The sequence below is a fragment of the Aethalodelphis obliquidens genome, unplaced genomic scaffold, assembly GCF_003676395.1.
Source record: "Aethalodelphis obliquidens isolate GAN/ISIS:26980383/991018 unplaced genomic scaffold, ASM367639v1 scaffold39, whole genome shotgun sequence".
Lineage (NCBI taxonomy): Eukaryota > Metazoa > Chordata > Mammalia > Artiodactyla > Delphinidae > Aethalodelphis > Aethalodelphis obliquidens.
The window spans coordinates 7,630,191-7,651,257 of NW_020837983.1; positions in this window are offsets into that span (position 1 = coordinate 7,630,191).

Genomic DNA, 21,067 nt, shown 5'->3' on the forward strand with positions numbered 1-21,067 from the left:
GTCAATGGTATCTTAGATGTCCTGGCCACTACAGAAAGGCAGGGGGGACAAAGTCTAAGCAATGGAAATGAAGAAAGAAAACTTTTTATTTGTAGCTAAATATGATCGCCTATGTAGAAAATTCAAAAGAACCTACCAAAAAATCAAAATTAAAGACAAAGTTTAGGAGGTTTGGAGAGAAAAAACAAATATAATGAAAAGCATTTCTATACATATACTTAGAAAATGCAACCAAAAATATGTTACTTACATTAACATCTAATAATATATCTAGAAACAAATTTTACAAAAAAAGATGTGTAAGATTCTTTCAGGGAGAAAATGATAAAACTTCACTGAAGTATATTAAGGTAGAACTAAATTGGATAAATATGCCATGTTTAAGTTTTGGAAGACTCAATAGTAAAGATGTCCATTCTCCCCAAATCTATCTGTAGAATCCATACAATCTCAATGAAAAATTCCCAATGGGATTTTTTGGATTTGAGTTCTTAATTTTAGTTTATTGGTTGGTTGCTTGGTTTAATGTACCAAGCTGATTTTAAAAGGTAATTGGATGACAAAGGACTAACAGTAGGCAGCGTTCCTGAAAAAGAAAAAGTAGGGGATCATAGTAGCCATTAATGGGATTGCCAAATATTCTTGATTTTCTTTCTAGGCAAGGTTGTACTTTCCCGATCCCTTGTAATTTGGTATTACCATGTGCTTCTGACAAAGGAATAGGAGCAGAAGTGGTTACCTCTGAGTGGCAATTTTAAGACCCAGTGCATGATTTTGCCATCCTCTCTCTTCCTCATCATAGCAAAAGACAGTGTTGCAGAGAGTGCCTGCTCCAGGAATCCCCCTCCAGAGTGATGACCAGGCACAACCCAGCTTCTGGTCTACCCGTAATGAACATGAAGCATGAACAAGAAAGACACTGATATTATAGTATCACTGATAATCTGTGGGACTTTGTTACCACAGCTTACTCTGACTGATTTATTTTTATCTTACGTTGCCAGATATCAAGACTTCTTATCAGGCTGTAGTATTTAAGATGGCATGGCATTAGCACAAGGGTAGATAAACAGACCAATGAAACAGAATAGAGTCCAGATCCAGAATCACACATTCATGAAGACTCGATTTATGGCCAGGTTGGTACAGAAGATCAGCAAAAAAGAAAACACAGACTTCTCAATAAATAGTAGAACAATTGTCTCTAAGTAAACAAATTCGACTCTCACTTCATATCTCCTATGTAGCGTCCTGTTGAGAATAGATTGAAAACAAGTGATTGAATCGCTTGACTAATTTAAGGGCACAGTCCCCTGAAACACATCTGAAAGCACCGAGAACAGTGCACAGTACATAGTAGCTTCACAATAAATGTCCTCTGATTGGGGAATGTCAGCTCCTTTAATCTTGTGGCAAGTCCATTTCTCAGTTTCCATTCCTCAGTCCTTCTCTTCTTTGAGATAATGATAGGAACAGGATAAACGTTCCTAACATGCAGCCCTATCAAGAGAGAGCTAAACTGAATACCAGCAGGAAAGTCCTGGAATTCGCTCAAGCAAGGGAATAAGCTTAATCAGGAAACACGGGAAGCTGCCAAAGAGGGAGGTCTTCACAGTTGTGCTTTAGGTGGTCCCATTTGTATTCCATCTTCACAAAAGGAGACAGAAGCCATAAATGGAGACTTGGACTGCAAGTAACCCACATGGTTGTCAGTTCCTACTACAGTGGCCATGCAGAGACACAAGAAGATAGATCTTCTGACTGAGTAATGTTGGTCATGCGGTTTACAAGGTGATGTCTTCCACCTCGATCCAAAATCCAGTCAGTCTCAGGTTCATGCTGGATTGAGAAATACAGCACATCCCAATTCTTTAACCAAGCTCTGTGAGGCAGAATTATAGGAGCATTTAGTCTAGGGCTAATTTTGCCTAACTACTAGGGCTAAACCCTCTGAATGCTCTGTTGATGCCCCATAAATTATGAGATTTTCCTCTCTGATGGGCAGAACAAACTATTTCTGTCCTTGTTGGAGCTCCTAGTGCTATTTCTTCTATCCCTTTCAGTTGGCTCTTCCCAGCCTCTGAGAGTTCCCTCCAACACATGCACCGATCGGTGCTCAGCTGGGGAGGGGTGGGGGACCCTCCGCAGGTCTCTGGCATCTCATCCTGTGAGGCTCTCCCCTCTCTGAGACTGTGTCCCATGAACTCTCGCTGCCTTGGCCTCCCCGGACATTCAGAATCCTCCCTCAACTCATGGTGATTCCCGGGCTCTGCTTGGGTTTCCCTTTCCTCAACGGTGACTGGAAGCTCTCTCAAGGTAAGCTAGTGCCATCGTAGGACTCACTTCGATTATTTTCCGTCTCTTGGGCACCATGGTCCTTCATCTCCTGACATTCAGTATCTTAAAAACTCTTGTTTCATATATTTATTTGAGTTTTTAATTATTTCATACCTAAAAACAAAGCTGATCCCTGTTACTCTTACTTGGGCAGAAATAAGTGTCAAGTCACTATTTTTTGTCCAATGTATACACCCATATACTTTTTACATTTTGTACATTTTGAATCTTTCTTTTCTCACTACTTGATTCCAGTTCGGGAATGTAGAGTCTCAAGGATTTCACGAACTGTCCAAAGACTGAGCTAAAATTCATGGCATCTATGAATTACCAGAGTCCAAAGATACTCTATGGCTTAGCTGGTAATCATCTTTAGTTTCAAGGATTATTTTCTAGAAAGAATATGTCCTATACAGATGTGTATATATATATATATATATTTATATGTAATATCATATATTTTACATAAATGTTAAATGATGTATAAATATATATAAATAAATACCTATATAATCATTTATGTAAACTCATAGGCTGCTGGTTGCTCCCTAAAATAGAGCAACACTTTATGCCCTATTGGACCAATTTCTTCCATTCCCTTCAAGATCAGCAGAGAGGGACTTCTCAGTAGCAACACAGCTACGCTCATGGTCTACCTCCCTTTGACTTGGAGCTGCTGTGCTTTCGGCTTGTCACCCTGAGCAGCATCTTTAGATCACCCTCACAGATGGCAGAGCTCAGATATATGTCCCGTTTTGTATTCTCCACTCATTGCCACCACCATCCTCCCCGCTCACTGCAGAATTTTAAAGTTCAGAGCCACTTTGAAAGAGAAGAACCACCACAAAGTGATATTCTAGCCTCTAGTTCCCACCAGCTGGCGAGACTCCACCTCCCCCCCACCACCAACTGCCTTCTGTGTCACTGTACCCACCCAGCCCCTCCAGGAAACGGGGCCCTTTGTTCCCCCTCCACTTTCTGCATGGCGTGTGGGCTTGTACCTTCCTCGCCTATATCTTAGAACTGTCTCTGAGGAAGTGATTTTATTCCATCTCTTTGCCTTTCCCCATAAAGTTGTCCCTGAAAAATATTAGGGACAATAATAATAAAAAATATTATTATTTCCCTGAAAAAATAATAATTGCATACGGCCAGATGAAGGCATGTCCTCCCAGGGCCCTCTACTGCTGCCTTACTGGAGGAGAATGGAGGGCCTGGGTTGCGGGACAGTGTGAATGTGTGAGGCTGGGGAGTGTGTTGGTTGGTGGGATAATCAGTGGCACTGATAGCATAGGAGCTACGGAGAACCACATTGGGTAAATAGAGGGGGGAGGAAGAATTATGAAGAAAGAGAGGGGTCTGTAGAGTTTTTTCTCATGATAACTCTGCTCGCACATCATAATTGCTTAGGTCTCCCAGGCAGCCGTGGAGCCTGGCACGTGCCCTTGAATCACTACAGGTAGAGGCACTTTCAAGTACAATTCTCTTATTTTCCATCAATTGTCAAAGGCACTGTTCCTCTGCTAAGAAACCGTGTCTCATTTGAGTGGTGGCCTATAATGTGCACGCAGCCGCTTTCCAATTTGCCTTTAGGGTCAAGCTGATTCGTCTGGCTGAGTAGACTTAAGTGCAAATCGAGAAGAGAAACCCATTTACATATTGTACAATGTGAAAAAGGTGAATTCTGTAACAGAAAAGGGAGGGGATTAGAGGGAAAGGAGGTCAATTGCTGATTTTTCCCTTGACATTGTTAAGATGTGGTTTTGAGGGTTCTGGTGTGTCTGAATGATTTGGAGTTGAAGTTCCCAGAGTGTTCCAATTTCCTCACAGTAATTACGCTAATGACACCAAGAGTGTTTTGAAAGTCTTCATGTGTCTGCACTGCATACATTTCATTGCCACACAGTCCTATTTGCTCAGTGTGCTCCCCTCATAATAATTTGAGATGCTTCCCACTTACCTTGAGTAAATATCAAACAGATCTTGATATCTATATCTGTCTCATGAAATATACATCCTCTCTAACTGTGCCCAAATGATTAATTTACTGCTATGTGATGATTAGCGTAAAAATCTCAGCACGACACGAGATAGAAATGTTATCAGCTAATTGCCATTTGAAGTGAAGAATGTTTTTGCATAGAAATTAATGATGCATGCTTACTTCTCAATTCTCTGTTAAACCAGAAAACCCAAGACTGTTTTTGAAGCAGAAAGGAATCACCTTTGAAGTTTGTTTTTTTTTTCCTTTCCTCTCCCTTAGATGATCCACAGTTCAGCAAAGGAATGGTGGAAAGCAACGGTTAGCGGGAGTTTTGTACGCAAAACTCAGCTTTCACCAAATCAGGTCTTCCAACCAATCAATTACACAATTTCAGGCAAAGACCTTTTCCCTGGACGTTAGAGCCTCTCTGTGGCCCTGAAACTGACAGAGAAACACTCATATATGTGCAGCATATCCTAAGCTTGCTCAAGTCCTTTGGAGAATCTGATGTTCTTATTATCATTGGTGGTCATTCCAGTTCTGCTCAAGCAGCCGTACAACTATCTATGAGTTTGATGATACCTCAGAAAGCCTTGTTTTATTTTCCAGATTTAAAGAACAATTAGTTGTGCCTTAGATCTTGATGATAAAGGCACACCCTAATCCAATTAGTTCTCTTAATTCTAAGTACCTGCCAGTCTATCCCAGAGATTGTAATGGAACACGAATTTTCCCCAAGCTCTGCCCTGCCATCCAAATCATCATCACCATTATCTAATACCCAGCCTGGGCCAGTTATGCTGCTGAGAACTTTATATGCATTTTCTCATTTAATCCTCACCCAACACAGTGAGGTCCGTCCTATTTTAATCCCCATTTTAGAGATGAGAAAACACGGATATACACCTCATACGTTACTTTTCCAAGATCACGGAGCTGATAAAATGTGGCTGAAATCTAAAACATTCAAACCCGAACATCCCACTCAGACAAACGTAAATCCTCTGGATAATGACCCCTCTAGCCTTCACTGTGTGGACAGATCCAGTCTAACTGGTTCATTTTCATTTCAAGGAATAGAAAGTGGGGCTTGAACAGTGCCATTCTTTGGCTCAAGAAAGAGGGGCTTTGTGCTTTTAGAAGACCCCACCTATCACAAAGACACACCGACAACAAATTTATTGAGGGTTATATGGGTGCTTCTGTCACCAGCTATCTGGCACTCAGGGCAGGCACAGCAAGATTCGTGAGTCTAAGCATCACTTTCAGGCGAATGCCATGTTGGCTCCAAAGAAACGCTGCCCTTGGGTCCTGCCTTTGAGAGACAACTGTATCCGAATGTTGTGAACATAGACGCTGCCTCAGAACATGAAGAAGATCTGAGGGATAAAAGTACTCAAGGAGAAAAGACAAATTCATTAACTTGTCAAATCTTTCCTCTCAGAAAGCAAGAAGGCAATAGTTATTGCATAATTAGGTACCGTTTCCCAGAAGTGTGGAGCATCCATTTTCTTGATTCTCATCCTGTTCCAATTTGTGGTTCTGAACACACTCATGAATAAGCATGGCGTTCGCAACAGTTGTACATGGTGGCATATTGCATTATTTAATATTTTCAATATTATTTAATATCCGTAACTTAAATTGGCAACTAGATGGACATTTCATGCTAAAATTGCAAATAGTTTTATATTTGTAAAATTAATAATATGCAACAAACATTTTTAAATCTAAGTAGAAAATGTTCACTTTAGAGAGTGGCATGGACATATATACGCTACCAAATGTAAAATTAATATCTAGTGGGAAGCAGCTGCATAGCACAGGGAGATCAGCTCGGTGCTTTGTGACCACCTAGAGGGATGGGATAGGGAGGGTGGGAGGGAAACGCCAAAGGGAGGGGATATGGGGATATATGTATAGCTGATTCACTTTGTTATAAAGCAGAAACTAACACACCATTGTAAAACAATTATACTCCAATAAAGATGTTAAGAGAAAGAAAATGTTCACTTTAAATATTTTTATTTTAAAATGTGATATTTATTCATTATAATTTATATTTCTCTTTTTTAACATTTATTATTTTTAATTGCGGTAAAATATACAGAACGTGAAATCCATCATCTTAATCATTTTGAAATGTACAATTCAGTGGCATTAAGTACATCCACATTTTTTTGCACCCATCACCACCATCCATCTTCAGAACTCTTCATCTTGTAAAACTAAAACTCTGTACAAGTTAACCAATAACACCCCATTACTCTCTGCCTCCAGCCCCTGGCAACCACCTTTCTACTTTATCTCTCTGAATCTGACTACTCTAGGTACCCCATATAAGTGAAATCATATAGTATTTGTCCTGTGACTGGCATTTCACTTGTCCTCAAGTTTCATCCATGTAGTAGGATGTGTCCGAATTTCCTTCCTTTTTAAGGCTGAATAATGTTTCACTGTATTTTATACCACGTTGTGTTTATCCATTCATCCATCGATGATGATCTATTCTTGGTGGATCAACCAGGAGAGAATAATGTGAATAACGCTGTTATGAATAATGTGAATAATGCTGTTATGAACATGGGTGTACCAATATCTCTTCCAGATCCTGCTTAAATTCAGAAGTGGAACTGCTGGATCATATGGTAGTTCTGTTTTTCATTTTCTGAGGGAACACTATACTGTTTTCTACGGTGGCTACACCATTTTACACTCCCAGCAAGAGTGCATAAGAGTTCTGATTTCTCCACATCCTTACCAACACTTGTTATTTTCCTTTTTCTCCCTGTAATTTTTTGGGGGGGTGTGTTGTTTTTTGTTTGTTTTTTGTGGCCATCCTAATGGGTGTGAGGTGGTACCTTGTGGTTTTGACTTGCATTTCCCTAATGATTAGTGACGTTGAGCATTTTTTCATGTATTTATTGGTCAGTTGTAATATCTTCTTTGGGAAAATGTGTACTCAAGTAGACATTTTTTCCCCGTTTTTTAATCAGGTTGTTTTTTGTTACTGAGTTGTAGGAGTTCTTGATGTATTCTGGCTATTAGCCCCTTATCAGAGACGTGATTTGCAAATATTTTCTCTCATTCCATGGGTTACCATTTCACTCTGTTGATTGCATCCTTTGATGCAGAGAATTTTTTAATTTGGGGGTAGTCCTGTCTATTTTCACTTTTGTTGCCTGTTCCTTTGGTGTTTTTTCCAGGAAACCACTGCCAAATCCAATGTCATGAAGCTTTTCCCCTACTTTTTTTTCAGAGAGTTTTATAGTTTTAACACTTACATTTAGGCCTTTGATCAATTTTGAGTTAATTTTTATATATGCTATAAGGTAAGCGTCCAACTTCACTCTTTCTCTTCAGTGTGGATATCCAGTTTTTTCAACAACATTTATTGAAAAGGACTGTCTTTTCCCCCTTTGAATGGTCTTGGCACACTTCTCAAAAATAATTTGACCATATAAAATGAAGTGTTCATTTCTAAGTTTTGTATTCTATTCCATTGATCTGTATGTCTGTCTCTATTATAGTACCACACTGTTTTGATTTACTGTAACTTTATAGTAAGTTTTAAAATAAGTAAGTATAAGACTTCCAACTTTGTTCTTTTTAAAGATTGTTTTGACTATTTGGGGTCCTTTGAGATTCCATATTTAAAATTCATTAAATATGAATTTTAGGATGGATTTTCTATTTCTGCAGAAAAACACTATTGGGATTTTGATAAGAATTGCACTGAATCTGTTGATCATTTTGAGTAGTACTGCCATCTTAACAGTATCCACAAATGAGGGCTGCTGACTTAGCTTGGGCTAATATAACTAAATACCATAGACTGGGTGACTTAAACAACAGACATTTATTTCTCACAGTTCTGGATTTTGGGAAGTCCAGGATCAAGGTGCCATCAGATTCAGTTCTTGGTGAAGGCCCTCTTCCTGGCTGGTATACAGTCACCTTCACAATGCACGCTCACATGGTCTTTCCTTGGTGTGTGCTCATGGAGAGATCTCAAGTCTCTTCCTCTTTTTATAAGGGCACCAATCTCATCATGAGAGCCTCACCCTCATGTCCTAACCTAACCCTAATTACTCCCCAAAGGCCTCACCTCCAAATACCATCCACTGGAGATTAAGGCTTCAAAAGATGGATTTGGGAGGAACACAAACATTCAGTCCATAGCAAATGTCTTTTTCTATTTGTGACTTCAATTTCTTTCAGCAGCAATTTGTTGCTTTCAGTGTACAAGTCTTTTATCTCCTTGGTTAAGCTTATTCTTAAGTATTTCATTCTTTTTGATGCTATTGTAAATGGAATTGTTTTCTTAATTCCCTTTTCGAATGGTTCATTGTTAGTGTATAGAAATGCAGCTGATTTTTATATGTTGATTTTGTAACCTACAACTTCACTGAATTCATTTATTAGTTCTAACAGTTTATGGAATCTTTAGAGTTTTTTTTACATATAAGATCATGTCGTCTGTCAACAGAGATCATTTTACTTCTTCCTTTCCGATTTAAATGCCTTTTATTTCTTTTTCTTGGCTAGTTGCCCTGGCTTCAGTAGTTAACTTTGAACATTGTAGAAGAATAATAACTTTTTTGAAAACATATACAAAATGTTTTTAATTGTTTGCATTCACTTTAATTTATGTCTTTATTAAATATATTCAAATTTTCTAGATTTTGAATACAAATTTATTTTATTTTTTAGTCCTTTAGAACATTATTTTCAGTGGAGTACAAATTAAGTGAAAACCTGGATTATAAGAACACAATTCATGGGCTTCCCTGGTAGCACAGTGGTTGAGAATCTGCCTGCCAATGCAGGGGACACAGGTTCGAGCCCTGGTCTGGGAAGATCCCACATGCCGCGGAGCAACTAGGCCCGTGAGCCACAACTACTGAGCCTGCGCGTCTGGAGCTTGTGCTCCACAACAAGAGAGGCCGCGACAGTGAGAGGCCCGTGCACCGCGATGAAGAGTGGCCCCCGCTCGCCACAACTAGAGAAAGCCCTCGCACAGAAACGAAGACCCAACACAGCCAAAAATAAATAAATAAAATAATTAATTAATTAATTTTAAAAAAAAAGAGTAGCTCCTGCTGGCCACAACTAGAAGAAGCCTGCACGCATCAACGAAGACCCAACGCAGCCAAAAATAAAATATAAATAAATAAATTTTTTTTTTTATAAATAAATAAATTTAAAAAAAAGAACACAATTCATGATTTTGCTGAATTGAAGACAAGAAAAATAAAGTTTATGGAATACATATATAATGATTTGCAAATTATGTATGCCTGATCCAATAACAGAACACCCAAGCATGGACAATAATAATTAAATTCAACCATCTCTGATATTTTTCTGACTTTTAGTCATTATGTATGTATAGTTTTCAAAACCGGATGCTAGAAAACATTTAGTTTAACAGTTTGTTAATTTTCATTTATACTGTTTAAATATTTAGGCATATCTAAAAGTTTCTCACAATCAAGAAGCCCAAGAATAGCCAGCCCAGGCTGGTCTGCTGCTCTACGCGCTCTTTGCCCAGAGCCTCGCAAATGTTTGATAGGGGCAGACTTGAGTTTGAAAGTGAGAATACAGTAGACTTCTCATCTACGGAAATTACTCTAATGTGATAACCCCATCCCCCTCCTGATAACACCGCAGCCAGGATGATATTAGACCTTACAACTCTGATTATGCAATCCCCTGCTTGGAACCCTTTGGTAACTTCTCTTTGCACTTGGGGTAACGTTCGCAATATGGAAGCCCTGCACGTTCTAGCCCTGTCTTCCTTCCCCATCTCTGTGTATGTACTGCTCTTCCTCTCTTCACTCTGGCCACACTGACTTTTATTCTAGTACGTCCAACATATCCCCTCCTGCCCCAAGACCTCTGCACGTGCGCTTCCTTCTCCCTGTGATGTTCTCCTCACCCCTTTCCGGTCTAGTTAACTCCTGCCTGTCCACTGGACTCATCTCTAAGATCCCTTCTTCCAAGAAGCCTCCTTTGAATCTTTGGACTAGATAGATCCCAATAATATCAAAAATAAAAATTATTTTGATGGTCGTGTATAAAATTGACTGTTTGCTCTCCAATAGGCAGAGAGGTAAGCATGTCACATGTATGGACTCCTTTTATTCTTCCAAAAGCCCTCCCCTCCATGTTTACAAATAGAGAAGTCAAGGCTTAGACAAGTTAAGTCACTTGACCACAGTCACATTATTAATAAGAGGTGAGGCAAGATCTTAATCAAAACTGTCCAGCCCCAGAGCTTATATATTTAATCTCAGTGCCACAGTGGTTTTCTCTGTAAGGGCCCTCATTGTTCACTCATTCCACATGTTTATAAGGTTTCTGCCAGGTGCCAAGCGCTGTGAGGCACTGCGGGTAGAGTGGTGAGCAGCAAGACAGATAAGATTCCTGGGCTCAAGGAACTTTATTCTAGTTGAGGAGTGCGGCCATAAAAAATAAAAGTAAAGAAATAAACAAAGGATCATTCCTATGGGGGAACCAAATAGGTTCTGTGTTAGAGAGTCAGGATAGCCTGCTACCAAAAGGATGGGCTCAGGTGGTCTCTCTAAAGAAGGGACATTTGAGCTGAGTCCTGAAGGATGATGGGGCAGAGCTAGCTACCTGTCCTTCAAAATCCATTCTACCTTTTTTCATGGTAACAGGCCCCCTAAATCTTAGCTAGATTATATCCTGCAACCCACCTCATAACTAGAGGTAGCCATGTGATTAAATTCTGGCTAATGGGTTATAACTGGAAGTAGCATGAGAAACTTCCAGGAGGTCTCCTTAAGGGGAGCTGGGGGGATGGGCATGCCCTTCTCCTCCATCCTCTTTCTTGTTGGAAGGTTGAAGGAGCAGCAGCAGACTTGGACCATGAAGTGAACTTGGGGATAGAAGCACACTAAGCAGAGAAGCAAACAGGAGGGACTATGGGTCCCTGAGACTATGGAGTACGCTATCAGCCCTGGACTGACTCCCTCAGATAAACTTTATTGACGTTGTACTTCCTACTGAAGGGTGACTAAACTTCTTTACGATTCTGAAGATTTAATACTGCTACTTGGGAAGTATAGACTATGCACTTCATGCAAAACCTTTTAACCACAGTAGTGATGGACTAAACATCCTCAGGAAGTCATTACAGACCCCTTCGGCTGCCTCTGACTCCCAGTCACAGGAAATGGCTGGTTTTCCTTCTCTCTGGCTTTCCTTTGGAAGGCGTTCGGAGGCGTTTGGCATGCCGGAAGGGCCACCCACTCTATCAGATGGCACCTGTCAAACCAACAAAGATATAAACCGCCACAATGCAGATCTCTGAGAAATGCCTCCATGGCATATTAGCGGTTTCACAAACACATTTAGAAGCTCAGATAAAGCTTTTGATGTTCCTGATCTTTGCACTTCCAAATGGTGGCTGAACAAACAGAAATCAGTCTTCTTTGAAAGCCTTCAAAGCAGTGAAATTGCCTAAATCAGTGTGTTGATTATTCTCTGACTTCCAAAAGTCAAGGAAGGTTTTCTGTTTGTTTCTCCTTCCTGAAACACTTTCACATCTCTCCTCGGTACTTTTGTTCTAGGAGATTTAAATCCATCAATTATCTGTTTGAAGATTCATAGATACAGAGAACAAATAGGTGGTTGCCAAAAGAGAGGGAAGTGGTGGGGGGGTGGGGTGAAATAGGTTAAGGGGATTTAGAAGTACAAACCTCCAGTTATATAATAGATAGGTCACAGGGATGTAATATACAGCATACGAGTGTGGTCAGTAATATTGTAACAACTTTGTATGGGGACAGATGGTTACTAGCTTATCAAGGTGATCATTGCATAATGTATGCAAATGTCAAATCATTACACAGTACACCTGAAACTAACATAATACTGTACAACAAATATATTTCAAATAAAAAATAGTATTTGAGATAAAAAAAATAAATCCATCAATTATCTGTTTGATATACAAGTTTGAATTCCCAATACAGCCTTGACCATCTTTTCCAAACACTGAAACATTTTTTCAAAAACAGTTGTATAAACATTCTACTGGGAAATGGTAAATAGAACTTCACCAGAATGGGGGCAGGAACTGATTCTTTTATCAACGTATTTAAAGCTCATGAAGTCACAAATGTGTCATTACCCCAGAAAATTCTGTGTAGAATCCAGATTTTACAAAATTCTGCGTGCTAAGGTTGTTACGCCACCATTTGTGTGAACTGGGACTTGGTGATGGCAGCAAGAGGGATATATGATTTTGTACTTGTTTTTCAAGAATTTTTAACTCAGTAATCAGCATGTAAGGATGATTCTCACTGTAAGGATGACAGCATGGAAGTGACCACATGTGGAGATGAGCTAAGAGGCTGAGCCTTGGAGTCTTCAATGTCATTATGACCCTCGTTATCAGGATTCTATAGGTTACCGACAGAAATACAGTTAAACTAACTTCAGCATAAAAGGTGGGGAGGGATATTAGATGGAATGGAAAAATACTGAGCTGAGCTCAAGGTCTCAGTATAGTGAGGCTCCAGGAATTGAACCAGAGACTGACTCCTGCTCAGCAATGCTTCCCACCCTTTTCCACCTGCCAGTATTAGACAAAATGATGATATTTCTATGGCCCATGGGGATAAAATAATGAGGATGCTCCACACAACGGAAAGTGACCTACTCTTTGGCATACTGATCAGCTACCCATACAGCCCTTTTTCTAGTCTCCCAATTCCCAAGTTCTTAGGAAGCAATTATGGCCAACATTTATTGAGTCCTGTAGGGCAGGCACTGTTCTAAGCACTGTACATGCCTTTCATTCACTCATTAAATCTTCACACAATCCTGTAAGTTGGGTATTATATTTTCCCACTTCACAGACAAGAAAACCCAGGACTTAGAGGCTAAGCCACGTACCCAAGGTCACGTGGAAGTCGGTGGAGACAGGGTTTGAATCTACTTTGGCTCGAGTTTGCCCTTAACCCTCAGCTATAGCACCTCTATTGGGCACTAAATCCATCTATAAAAGGAAGTGAAATGATTGGCCGTGCTTGAGGCAGGTGCCCGTCCCTGCACCAATCAACGATGAGAAGGGGGTGGGGTTACACCGGAAGAAGCAACTTGATGCTCCTGCTGCACCCATGGAAGAAGGGAGGAAGGGGGGCTTCCCTGGTGGTGCAGTGGTTAGGAATCCACCTGCCAATGCTGGGGACCCGGGTTTGATCCCCAGTGCAGGAGGATCCCACATGCCGCAGATCAACTCAGCCCGTGCACCACAACTGCTGAGCCGGTGCTCTGGAGCCCGCGAGCCACGACTGCTGAGCCCTGGCACCTAGAGCGTGTGCTCTGCCACAAGAGAAGCCATCGTAATGACAAGCCCGTGCACCTCAAGGAAAAGTAGCCGCCGCTCAACGCAACTAGAGAAAGCCCGCATGCAGCAACGAAGACCCAACACAGCCAAAAATAAATAAATTAATTAATTAAAAAAAAAAAAAAGAAGGGAGGAAGGGGCAAAACTCAGCAAAGGAGCACTTCACAGATGCTCCTAAGGATCTTCCTCCTCTCTCAGGGGCCCAAGACTGACATAGTTATTCTCTTCAGCTCACAGCACATTATCATCATCACGCTTCCCTTGCTTTATTTCATCTTATCCCTCTTCTCCACTCCTGTTCTCCTCTCATCCCCGAAGGCAGCCGTTCTACTCTGTCTGATAGGAATCATTTCATTTATATACGTTCTTAAATAATGTATATATATTGTTTTTGTGCGTGCGTCTTTACATATATGACATTGGGCTACAGGTCCCATTCTTTGTCTTCCTTTTGCCATTCCATCTTGTGTTCATAAGGTACATCCATGTTGCCACATTGCCAGACCATAGCTTCCAACCACAAAATATACCCTATGATGTGCCTGCACCCTTTTCTAATACTTTTCCCCCAACACATGTCTGGGCTGGTCATGGACTAGGTTCTACAGATCAGTTCATCCAACTTGGGAGCCCCCTCGTCTGGAAAGGCGCCTCCCTGCCTGACGGAGAGTCCTTCCTCTGTGCTCCCACAGTCCTCCATGCTTGCCTCCCTCAGGACAGAGGCCACAGAGCAGATTGGTTAAAAGTACAGGATTGGGACCCGACTGCCTGGACTCAGAATCCTGTCTCTTTCACTTACAGCTAAGTCATACAGCCTCACGGTGCCTCCACTCCCATGTCTGCAAAATGATAACCACAGCTACTCATGGGATTGCTGTGAAGATTAAATGAGAGAAATCTATGAAAATTGCTATGAAGAGTGCCTGGTACAAATTAAGTGCTATTTGTACTTACTATAATAACATTTGTTGCACATATTGGAATGGTCTGTTCACTTGTCTGTCGCCACCACCAGATTATGAAATCCTTGAGTTCCAGGACCTTGGCTTTTCCATCTTTGTGTCCCAGAGGCCCACCCATTGCATGAATCCAGGGCGTGCTCATTGCATGATACTCTCTCTTACTCACCCTCTGGTTTGACATAGCTGCAGGATTTGTATCTAGAAACCAACTGGGTTGAGGAGAGGCTAGATAGAACAGACTGCAGATGTGGCTTTAAAAAGGAAAACTTTCCTGGAGCTATAATTCTGTGCAATAGAAAATATAGCATCAGCTGCCACATACAGCCGGGAAGGTCAGCAGATCACCCAAGACTGGCCCCCAAAGGACATCCCTACCCAGTCAGATGTATGAACTTGCCTCAAGCATGGCCAAGAGCCAGCTCTTGGTCACGCGCCAACATTTTCTGCCTTTGTGTATATTCACCTCAGTGTGCTCATCTGTAAATTAGGACTAACAGCATTTACTTCATAGGGTTGTCCTGAGGATTCTATGAGGGAACCATTACCAACTGCTTACAATAGTGTCTGGCATGGCCTCAATTGGCAATAAACGTTAGCTCTTCTTTGTGTGATTATCCCCAAATCAATTACTCTTACAAGTAGAGCTGGGAGACGCCACACTCATTTTCTTTCTTGTTTCAAGATCTTGGAATTTTCGTTTGTTCATTTGTATGTTTGGTTTTGTTTCCATTTATTTATTTGGCATTCTGGTGGGAATTATTTCTTAGCAGGTTATCTGTTGGAAGGTTCTAGCCCTCTTTCCCTTAGCCTCAACCTGAACTCACAGGTGAATGGTATAGCTTCCCTATCTTTGAAAGTTTCTTAAGAACCATATCACTCTCAGGCTGGAAGTTCTCTGAAGTCTCAGCTTCCAGCAACCCCCACTCAGATAGTCCCAGGAATACAAGAGGACACCATTTGCATCACAGAACACACTTAAATGGGAATGAACTTGATTCTTTCTGTTGTTCAAAAAAAAAAGGCGGAGGGGGGGGGGGGACAAGGAAATCAAACGCAGGTCCAGGGCTTACCTGGTGGCGCAGTGGTTGAGAGTCCGCCTGCCGATGCAGGGGACGCGGGTTCGTGCCCCGGTCCGGGAGGATCCCACATGCCGCGGAGCGGCTGCGCCCGTGAGCCATGGCCGCAGAGCCTGTGCGTCCGGAGCCTGTGCTCCGCAACGGGAGAGGCCACAACAGTGAGAGGCCCGCGTAACGCTAAAAAAAAAACAAAACACAACTTAGGTCCAGTGCAATTGTCCTCAGAGTAATAAAGGCCTTTACCATGAGCTTTCTAAGCAACTTTTAGGTGTTGCTGGGCCACAGAAAGACTCTTTAAAAATGCTTTGGTTTATACATGGAAAGAAGCCCTCAGGTGAAACTGCCCTACACTAGAGGCCTAGCTGTAAGAACCATTAGCTGTAAAAGAGAGGTTAATTATGAGGAAAACTCCCTGGCCTACGCTGAGGGGTTTTAGTGACTCACAGTGAGGGGGCCACGTTTGGTGACCACAGCCCTCTCCCCGGCAAGGGCTTAATGGGGAGTCTGCTACCATGTGCCACATTTGGGCTTGTGTAGGGACCAGGAAGCCTGATCTTGTTTGGGTTCATTAGCTAAGGGGACTGTTGCCCACAGGGATCATTAACTAGTAGCAGCGGGGAAGGGGGCAGGAGCAAGACAAGCTGATGAGAGGCAGCAAAGTTGCTCATTTTCTAAAATTAGGATCTTGGTGAAACTCCAAACAGACTTTGCCTGGGGCTGGCTCCCTGACCCCTCAGATCAGTAAGCTGGTGGAGATAGCTTTTTCCAGGTTTTCCTCCCCACTCTCCTCCGCGTCCTATGCTTCAGCTGTGGCTGAAAACATGCTCAGGTGGGGAGCGCTTATTTCCAAGAAACTGCGTGAGATATTTTCTTTCAGAAGCCCTTGAAAAACTAAATGTTGTGTTTTGTCAGGAACATTTTCTTTTGAGCCAGGAACCCAGTTCCCACCCCACCCAACCCCCTCCAACATTCTGAGGACAAATAGGAAGCCAGGATGGGCAAAATTTAGGAGCTCACCTCCAAAAGGAATATTTTAACAACACGTATACACACTTCAGATTCCACTGCCATCACTGAGCACCTACTCTATGCCAGACCCTGTGCAAAGTACTTTTCCTGGCCTTTCTCCACCGTGCCCGCAGCACACGGACCCCCGAGCGCACGTGGACGGTCACCAGTTCTGCAGACGACACACTGAGAGTCAGGCTCGCAGACCGCAAAAGGCCACCTGATGAGCGCAGAGCTGGCATCTTTACCCAAGTCCTTTGACTGAGGTTGGTCCTATGCCACCCCTTGGCCCTGTCTCAACAGAATAACCCAGACAGTGACTTTCAATGGAAGTTAAAACCGTTGCCATTAGCATTCAGAAGTACATAGCTTAAGGGAAGGAATGTGAAAATGTCTCCCTCTGAGGGTGACACCCTCTGATCTCACCCACCCTATCTACGCTTCCGGACCTTTTTTCTTTTCCTTAATATTTCCAACTTTTGAGTACATGAGTAGGCAGACAAACCTTGTGACAAATACCTGGCCAATCTGAGTGGTTGCATGTGTCGATGCTCCATGTATATTACCGTATGTTTTCACCATTGCTATGGATAAGTAACTATTATTTTCTACTAACACTTCCAAATCAAATTACCTGTTAAGAATGTCTTCTTGGGCTTCCCTGGTGGCGCAGTGGTTGAGAGTCCGCCTCCCGATGCAGGGGACACGGGTTTGTGCCCCGGTCCGGGGGGATCCCACATGCCGCGGAGCGGCTGAGCCCGTGAGCCATGGCCGCTGAGCCTGCGCGTCCGGAGCCTGTGCTCCGCAGCGGGAGAAGCCACAACAGTGAGAGGCCCGCGTACCGCAAAAAGAATGTCTTCTTGGCGGGCTTCCCTGGTGGCGCAGTGGTTGAGCGTCCGCCTGTCGATGCAGGGGACACGGGTTTGTGCCCCGGTCCGTGAAGATCCCACATGCCGCGGAGCGGCAGGGCCCGTGAGCCATGGCCGCCGAGCACGCGCGTCCGGAGCCTGTGCTCCGCAACGGGAGAGGCCGCAACAGTGAGAGGCCCGCCTACCCAAAAAAAAAAAAAAAAAGACTTCTTCACTGTGCTAGCACTGGATGAAATTCTACCATTCTGCACTTCTACACTTCATGTCCATTTTACAATTAAAATAATGATAAAACTTCCTCCTGAAGGATGGTGTCGTTACAGGTTAATATGAATGAATGCATTCTACCGTCACTCTAGTTTCTTATCAGCATTCAGCCGAAGCATTTTTAATTTTCAGATATTTTCGATTTAGCAGTGTTTCTGAGGCATTTCCACTTGGGTGCAGCCAAGGCAGTGAGCAAATGAGGGGCTGACACTGTTGCGGAAGTGAGCAGAACACCGTGAATGCAGGGTTTGTGGCACCAGCTCTCCTGAGTTTGAGCTCCAGCTGCTGTTGATATGGAGCAAGTTCCTTCCTCACCTGCATCTTATATTCTCCTCCGTAAAAATGAGATTGAAATTGCCTCTACCTCATAGAGTTGCTGTCAAGCATTAATTTACATGAAGTGCTTTTTAAAATGCCTGGAACATAGTAGCTCTGTGTATGTGATTGCTGTTATTATCATGATTGTCATTATTCCACAAGAACCACAGGTAGGAGCTCAGCCCTTTGGGAGGCAGCCATCATGAGGCCAGGAATCAGGAGTGTGTGCGTTCGTTTCCAGAACTGAAGTGCTTGGAGCACAAAAGCATTTAGTGATATATTTGCCTCTCCTCCCCTAATTCACTGATCAGACTGTGCCCTGTGATGTGCACACTTTTGAGACTATTCGGTTCTAGTAAATAAAGAAGCTTGTGGTTTACAAACATAGGCAAACTATCTTAAGATGTTTAAATATAAATAAGCTATTAAGCAAAAAGTGTGATAGTCATTGGCAGAATTCATGGGACGTGTTAAGTATAAGATAAGTAGTCAACACGTAGAACACGTGCATGTTAAACACAGGTAACGAAGGATGGAGGAACCAAGAAATACCTAATCTGTATGATGCACCTCAGTGCTAAACACAGTGCTAAACATAGTATACTAAACACACATGAGATTAAATATCAGGACTTATTAAATATATATGAGCCTTTAATATTCATGATCTCCTCATCTGGAAAGATACTGGTTGTATGCTTCAGGTCACGTGTCCTCTGCCCAAGAAACTCAAATAGAACTCATTAACTGTTCATCAGGCTAATTGGCGAGCAACAGCTTAGGCCAGGCACGTCACAACTCTCTAGGAGGACAAGTATGTGACATTGGCCCAGGGTACCCAGCATCTGTGGGCCCTTGTGTCAGGGATCCCCAACACTACCCTCAGATCTGATGATTTTCTAGGACTCATAGAACTCAGAAAAGCAATTCAACTCTTGGTTACACTTATTACAGCAAAAGGATACAGACAGGGCTTCCCTGGTGGCGCAGTGGTTGAGAGTCCGCCTGCCGATGCAGGGGACGCGGGTTCGTGCCCCGGTCCGGGAAGATCCCACATGCCGCGGAGCGGCTGCGCCCGTGAGCCATGGCCGCTGAGCCTGCGCGTCCGGAGCCTGTGCTCCGCAACGGGAGAGGCCACAACAGTGAGAGGCCCGCGTACCGCCAAAAAAAAAAAAAAAAAAAATGTGGAGGAACAATAATACAATCTATACAAGTGGGAGAAAGAGGAGAAGAAAGATAAGAAGGTAGACGCATGAGCATATCGGTATGGCTATGATCTCATTCACTGCCTCCAGACAGTGCTGACCGCAATTTGCCTCCAGCTTGTGTTTATTGAATGCTCATTGCAGATCAGGTGCCATGCTAAACACTCTAGCTGAATCACTATTTACCTCTTCCCCATTTTGTAGATGAGTAAATGAGGGCACAAAGGAACGTGTGCGAGGTCACCCACTGTCAGTGGTGGAGCCAGAATTCAAATGAGGTGACAGAGTTTACACTCAACCACTCTACTAGGCTGCTTGACTTCTGAAACTGGTTTGTCTTGGTCTCAGGGCCTAGCACAGAGCGGACAGAACTTTTTCATTTGCAAGTAACAGAAACCCAAGGCAAAATGTGAAAAGGGATATATATTCACTCACAAGCCTGAAAATTTTAGGGAATAAGACTGAAACAGCTGGATCCATGGGCTCAACCAGGCAGGGAGGATTTGCCTGCCCATCTATCATCTCTCAGTTCTGTTTCTTCACTACTTCACTACTGTCAACTCTAAGCTGATATTCCTATAGCTTGGCAATCAACTCTATGAGAGATTCTACTTCCCAAGGGTTCCAGCCACAGACCAATGAGTTAGACTGACTCCGATTTGCCCAGCTAATCCAGTCACTGATGAGGGGCAGTGGCCAGGCCTGGGTGATATATGCACCCTTGCTGCTGGCTGTAGAGTCAGTCCTATTTGAACCACACAGATTGAAAATAAATGAGAACATTTTCCTAAAGGAAAATGGGGTTGTTGCCAAGAGAAGAGGGAACATCTCTGAGCAGGCAAAAACAGCTAATATTTTCATGAGTTCACAGTAAATGCATGAATATTGGATAGATGGATCGATGGATGGGTGGGTGGGTGGATGGATGGATGGGTGGGTGGGTGGATGGATGAATGTGTGAATGAATGCAAAAATGTAATGCCCAGGGCAAGGGTCCGTACGATGAGAAAATTACAAGAAAAATACTTTCTTACATATCTGAACTGTGAGAGCACTCAAGGTTAGCAATTCCTTTGGTTCTCTTCCACAAAAAGAGACCAGGAGATTTGAGGGAAGTGGTTGGGAGAAGACTACTGAAAAATAGGTACTTGAAACAAAGAATGAGAACATGGGGAAGAATTTCTCTAATGGAGAACATTACAGTTTTAATAGGAAATCTGCCTCAAACAGTGTGGGTTTCTGGTTGCTTTTGTTGGCATATCTCTCCTTCTTGGTGTAGTAAGAAGACTGCAATTGTCATGGGCAATTACAGCCCAGTGCACAAAGTGGTATGTCCCATCTGGAGAGACCGGTCACCTCAACTGGCACAAGCCATCAGAGTCCTCAGGAAATATGAGCTTGTTCCACAGGGATGCTTAGTCTCTTTAACTTCCAAACTCAGGCCGTTCCTGTAGGTGGATCCCTAGTTTTCAGCCACATTTGTGTGCCTGTGAAGCTGCCATTTGCAAAGTTGATTCTCAGAATGGGATTTGGCTGAGCAAATAGAGCCCCAGTTGGGAGAGTGCATCTACCCTACAGAGAAGGTTATGCAAAAGGACAGGACGATAGATTCCAGCAGCAGATTCAGGAAGAGGAAAAGAGCCACGCACGCCCTCGCAT